Below are 6,000 nucleotides of genomic sequence, written 5' to 3'. Positions count from 1 at the left end.
TTTTCTGTTTATGGTTAAAGCCACTAATTTGAGACATATTTAGGGGCACTTCTTTTTCAATTTATTTCCCATTTTTAGGAATTGCTCTTTTTAAAAAATTGATACTATTTTTTCATGTTCAAACAAAAAGGGCATGGAGGGACACCTGGGTGGCTCAGTCGGTTGAGTGGCTGATTTCGGCTCAGGTCATGATCCCAGGGTGGTGAGATGGAGCCCCCCGTTGGGCTCTGTGCAGGGGAAGTGGAATCTGCTTAGGATTCCCGTTCTCCCTTACCATCTGCCCCTCTCCCACCACCTCCCACACCCGCTGGTGTGTGCATCTTCTCTCTCTAAAAAGGGGGGGGCATGGAATGAGTACTAAAGATATTGAAAACTTATTATTGGATGGGTATAATACTGTAAATATGTTTTTTAAGTCTTTATTTACTAAAGCTTCATACTCCACTCCCCGGCAGCCAGGTGCTAGGGTTGGGAGCTAAAGTGAGAGTCGGCACCTTTGGGTGCCTGGGCCATGGTGGTGGCCCTAGGAGCAGAGGAGGGGCAACCCCATTAGGCTAAAGATGAAAGGCTGGGGTTGACAGGCCCTGCTTCTAGGGGTCCTGCTGAGAGTGGCCGAGGCTCAGAGGAGCCCGGATCTACACTGTGGAGGTTGCAGGGCCCTGAACTAGATTGGGAAACTGCCCAGGTGGATCCCAAAAAGACCATTCGGACGGGCTCTTTCCAAATCAATCCCGATGGTCACCAGTCAGTGGTAGAGGTGACTTATGCTCGCACAGAGGCCCACCTCACAGAGCAACTGCTGGAGGTATGTGACCAGATGAAGGAGCATGGGGATCAGACTGACCCTCCCACCCACCGCAAGAACTACGACTGTGTAGGGGGCCGCAATGGAGAATCCAACGAACTGGACCTACAGGCCATCTGGACTGATTCAGACATCAGGGGCACTCCCAAATTTGCATGTGAGAACATTGTGGAGGAACAGGAGAATGAACTCACCGAATTCTTTTCCCAAGAGGCTAACAGTATGAACAACAAATTTTGTCGTAGGCAAACAGATCTATGGAACCATGCCCTGTATGTATTGCTCCATGAGCTAGGAACCGCTGGAGTGGCCCAGACTGACAGGCTTGATGGGTCGCCCCCTGGAGGGGAAGACGGTGGCAATGTCTTATTATATTTTTACTGAGAGGAACTGAGAAATTATAAAACCAAAAGTACAATCAATCAATCAATAAAGCTACATACTGATGTATTGGGGTGAAATAATGTGATATTTGGTATTTGCTTTAAATCCTCCAGCCATGGGGTGCCTGGGTAGCTCAGTTGGTTGGGCATCCAACTCTTGATTTCAGCTCAGGTCATGATCTCAGGGTCATGGGATGAAGCCCCATGTCAGGCCCTGCACTCAGCTCAGAGTTGGCTTGACATTCTCTCTCTCCCTCTTTCTCTGCCCCCCTCCTGCTCACACTCTCTAAATAAATAAATAAAATAATTTTTTTTTCAAAATTCTCCAGCCACTATAACAATGGAGAAGAATAAATAAAACAATTCTCCAAAACCACCAGAGAATGTGGTTAACTGTTGAGGTGGGTGACCGGTAACACAGAGGTTTCATTATTCTTCCAATTTTCCATAATAAAAAGCTAAGAATTTTTCAGTGGTTTATAGTGTTTGAAGCTACACACAGTTCAAGTAGGATAAGGCCTGAGAAGAGTGACAGCATGGTGTGAATATTGTGAATTGAGCAGACACACCACATTGTCTTGTTGCTCTGGGGCTCCAGGCTTTCTTCTCACTCATTTGGGGAAACCTCCTCCCTTTACACCCCCTCACACCATCTGCTCTAGTAATACCACAATGCCCAAAACACACTGGGGGGTTCCAATCTTGCTATTTTGTGAAAAATGCCCTGCACCTTGTCCACTTGGTAAGTTCCTATTCTTTGCTTCCAGCTTGCTTAGGACTCACCCACCTCCATAGTAAAGCTTTCCCAAGTGTCACTCCCGGCTCTCTATCACTACCCCCTTCCACCCTCGCACAGAGCACAACACAGTGTAACCATGTGTTCACATGACTCATCTCTTCTACTAGAATGAGCCCTTCAAGTATTTATTGTTGGGGGGATATTAATAATATTTAACAAAACAAAAATTAATATCAGTTCTTACATCCCCATTTATCCTCTAAATAAGCTAAATTATATATATTATAAAACAACTAACAAAATCTTATGTTCTAGCACATGTCAGCTTAAAATACGTGCCTGGCCTAAGGTATTATCTGACAAGGAGAACTGCATCGATCTCTTCCAACAAATCTCCCCCATTAATTTCACAGTCATTGGGTGCCATAGTCTTAGAGAATTTATCAGCTATATTTGTCATGGGGCTGGATATTCACCCAGTTTCTACTAAATTAACAGCAAACACCTTCAAAATTTTCCTGATCCTCATAAATATTGAGGTTTTTACATATTCAAAATCTCCAGTAATAACATTATCATTCAGTCCCTGAAAATGTCCATGTCCTAATCCCATAAACCTGTGGATATATTAATGTACATGGAAAAAGGAACTTTGCAAATGTGAATAAATTAAGGATTTGGGGAGAGGAGAGATCTTCCTGATTTATTCAGGTAGGCCCAACATAATCAGCTTTAGAAGCAGGTTGGGGGGCCTGGGGGGCTCAGTTGGTCAAGCATCCAGTTCTTGGTTTCAACTTAGCTGGTGATCTCAGGGTCACAGGATCGAGCCCCACGTCAGGCTCTGTGCTCAGAGCAGATTCTACTGGAGATTATCTCCCTCTCTCTCCCCCTCTGCTCCCTCCCCCCATTCACAAGCCCAGGAGCTCTCTCCCTCTCTGTCTCTCTCTCTCAAATAAATAAATAAAATATTGGTGTGCCTCAGTGGCTTAGTTCAGCATCTGACTCTTGGTTTCAGCTCAGGTCATGGTCTCGGGGTGGTGGGATCGAGCCTCACCACCGGCTCTGTGCTTGGCATGGAGTCTGCTTGGGAGTCTCCCTCACCCTCTGCCCCTCCTCCCCCAAATCAATAAATAAATCTTTAAAAAATTTTAAAAAAACCAATAAAATATTTTAAAAACAAAAACAAAGAAGCTGGAGCCAGGAGGGTCAGTGAGAAAGATGCAAATGTGGAGGAAGGAACGTTAGTGTGCTGCAAACAGATGCCATGAGCCAAGAATGCCAGTGACCTCCGGAAGCTGGAAAAGGAAAGAAAATGGACTGACCCCTAGAGGCTCCAGAAGGAATTTCTGCCAAAACCCTAATCTGAGTCCAGTGAAACTGACTTTGGACTTCTGACTTACAAGACCGTGTGAAAATAAATTTGGGTTGTTTTAAGTCACCAAGTTTGTGCATTTATTACAGCAATAGGAAACTAATAAGCAAGTAAGTCTTCCAGGGTGTTTGCTGACATATCATATTTAAAATCAAACCCAACCACTCAGGTTCCATGAGCGATGGTGGGCTCACGTGGTTAAGGACAGTTCTGGGGCTTTGGTGTCAACCATCTTCTGCGTGCTTCAAATTCCCCCTTTGTAGAATGAGGGGGAGGGGAACACTAATTATAGTATCCAAGTAAATCTTCTTTTAGAACATGGTTGGCCCAGAGCGATGCTATATGTATGACCCCAGCTTTCTCACAGCCAAAGTCCTAAGGAGAACCCAGTTTCTGCAAGAGTCCACAACCGCTGGCTCACCGGCCCAAAGGGCACCAGGCATTGGCCCACTGGGGTACCAGTGCCACCATCACTGTTTCTGACCCCACCCATGGCTTCTGACCCCATCTGCCAGGAGGAGACACATGGATGGCCCAAGAAGCCATGGTAAGCTGGTTTGGGCAGGTAGGAGGCTTGTAGGGACTAGGGCATCCCTATGGCAGGCTGTAATGGGACTTCCCAGGAGCTGGTGAGTATTGCTGGAGCAGACCAACCCCTTGGAGTCCATTGCTATTTGCTTGCAAATAGCAGGCATCCAAGAAGCAGAACTATAGGGACACTGAGGGTCTTAGATGCTCACTCACACACACACACACACACACACAGAGCAGATGGCAGCCCATAGCTCTGTGCCCAGCATTAGTCCTTAAATTGCTGGAAAACTGAAAAAGTTTGAGGATTCCAAGTGAGGGTACATAGTGGCCGGGGCAACATGGGGGCCCGTGGGGATTCTGATGCAGGGTTTACTTACATATGAAATGAAGGTACTCAACCCTCCAATAATTAGTATGGCCGTACCAGCACGTGCTTGCTCATTTCAGCCTTACATAAAATTCTGGCTTGCATATATTGAAGACTGGCTCATTCAACACCCATGCCAATCCACTTCTCGTATTTTTTGTTGGATTTTTGTTTGGCTTTTTATATTTACTTTTTATTGAAATATATTTGACATGTAATATTGAGTAAATTGAAGGTATACAACATGCTATCTTGCTGTATCTATATACGGTAATGATTGCCATTATAACAAAGTTTGCACCTCTATCACATTAGATAATGATAATTTCTTTTTAGTGTTTGGAATACTTTGTGTCTTTGCTAGTTTAATGATTATAATACAATATTGTTGTCTATATTCACTACACTGTGTGTTAGATCTCTGGGGCTTATTTACTACTTGTTGCAAGTTGGTACCCTTAAACAATGTCTGTGCCAATCCCCAACCCCCAATCCCTAGTAACCACTTTACTCTTTGTTTCTATGATTTTTTTTAGATCCCACATAAGACTGATTTCATGCAGTATTTGTTTTTCTCTGTCTGACTCCTCATTTAGTNTTTTACTCTCTGTTTCTATGAGTTTGAATTTTTTTTTAGATCCCACATAAGACTGATTTCATGCAGTATTTGTTTTTCTCTGTCTGACTCCTCATTTAGTATAATGTCCTCAAGGTCCATCCATGTTCTTGCAAATAGCAGGATTTGCTTCTCTCTCAAGCTGAATAACTGCATTGTATATATGTCGCATCTTCTTGCTTTTTGCATTGTACTAACCTGAAAGCTAAAAACTACATTTTGCAGACCGCTCTGCGCCTCTCTTGCAGCCAGAGTTCCCTATGTAATGTAGGTTCTTCTGTTCAGACAAACTTGTGTGAAATCTTAAATCAAACGAGGCTTGGGGCAAGGCAGGGTGTGGGACATGCTTTTTGCTAGTGCACATAAGGCAAAGGCGATAGATCCTGGGTAGTGGCTCAAGAATCAGGGAGAAGTCGCATTTCCCACAGTAGCCCAGTTCCGTAGTATGGTTTTAGATCAGCCTAGGTTTGTTTCATTCAAAACTTCCAATGATTCAGTCTGATAGCTGTGCCCCTACTAGAGTGCTTCATACTTTCAACAACTAAGGTGGATACTAATACCTATAACTGAGAACAGCCGAGTAGATTGCACCAGAAGTAAACTCCGAGAACAGCTCCGCACAGGAACGTGAAATCTGAGGTTGGCTTGTATCCAATTGCCTTCAGACACTGGGACAATGGCCCACAGGCGCAAATCAGTTGCTTAAGCTGTCATTTTTGGTTGTCTGGAATGAAGTTGACATTGAAGCCCCACGGATTTAGAAGCCCCAAGGTCACCTACAATTGCCAATTATGGGGAACATGAAGAACACAGACCTGCGGGTGGCAGCCCCAAGCAGTGTAACTGTGCGTGGGGGGAAGAGAGTCCCAGACCTTTGGAAATCACTGAAATCCAGCTCTGAGATAGCAAAGCTGCAATGTGGGCCATCAGTTAAATGGGGGAGCACAGTGTTAGTGATAAATGATGTGTGATACCATATCTATCTTGTAGTGACCCAGCGGATACATAAACTCAGCCTATGACCCAGTAGACAGAATAACATATCCTGTGGTCACTTCCACAATACCTAAGTGTATAGTCACAAGAGATACCCTTGGCAAATGGCAGAATCCCCCACTTTTCCAGGTACAGGTTCTCCTGGAACAACCTCTCCCATGAAAACAGAAAGCAGTGCCACCATCAAA

General features: G+C 44.5%; 1 protein-coding gene and 1 pseudogene across 1 annotated transcript in view; one reads left to right on the top strand and one right to left on the bottom strand.

The window, feature by feature from the left end:
- Positions 1-6,000, bottom strand: part of DNAH5 (dynein axonemal heavy chain 5) — a 278,502-nt gene that overhangs the window by 248,621 nt on the left and 23,881 nt on the right. The window lies entirely within an intron of this gene.
- On the top strand, positions 561-1,189 carry LOC100468239 (annotated as a pseudogene).

This window comes from Ailuropoda melanoleuca, chromosome 3 (assembly GCF_002007445.2).
Source record: "Ailuropoda melanoleuca isolate Jingjing chromosome 3, ASM200744v2, whole genome shotgun sequence".
Classification (NCBI taxonomy): domain Eukaryota; kingdom Metazoa; phylum Chordata; class Mammalia; order Carnivora; family Ursidae; genus Ailuropoda; species Ailuropoda melanoleuca.
Note: the sequence above shows the minus strand (reverse complement) of the source record. Positions and strands in the feature narration are given on the sequence as shown.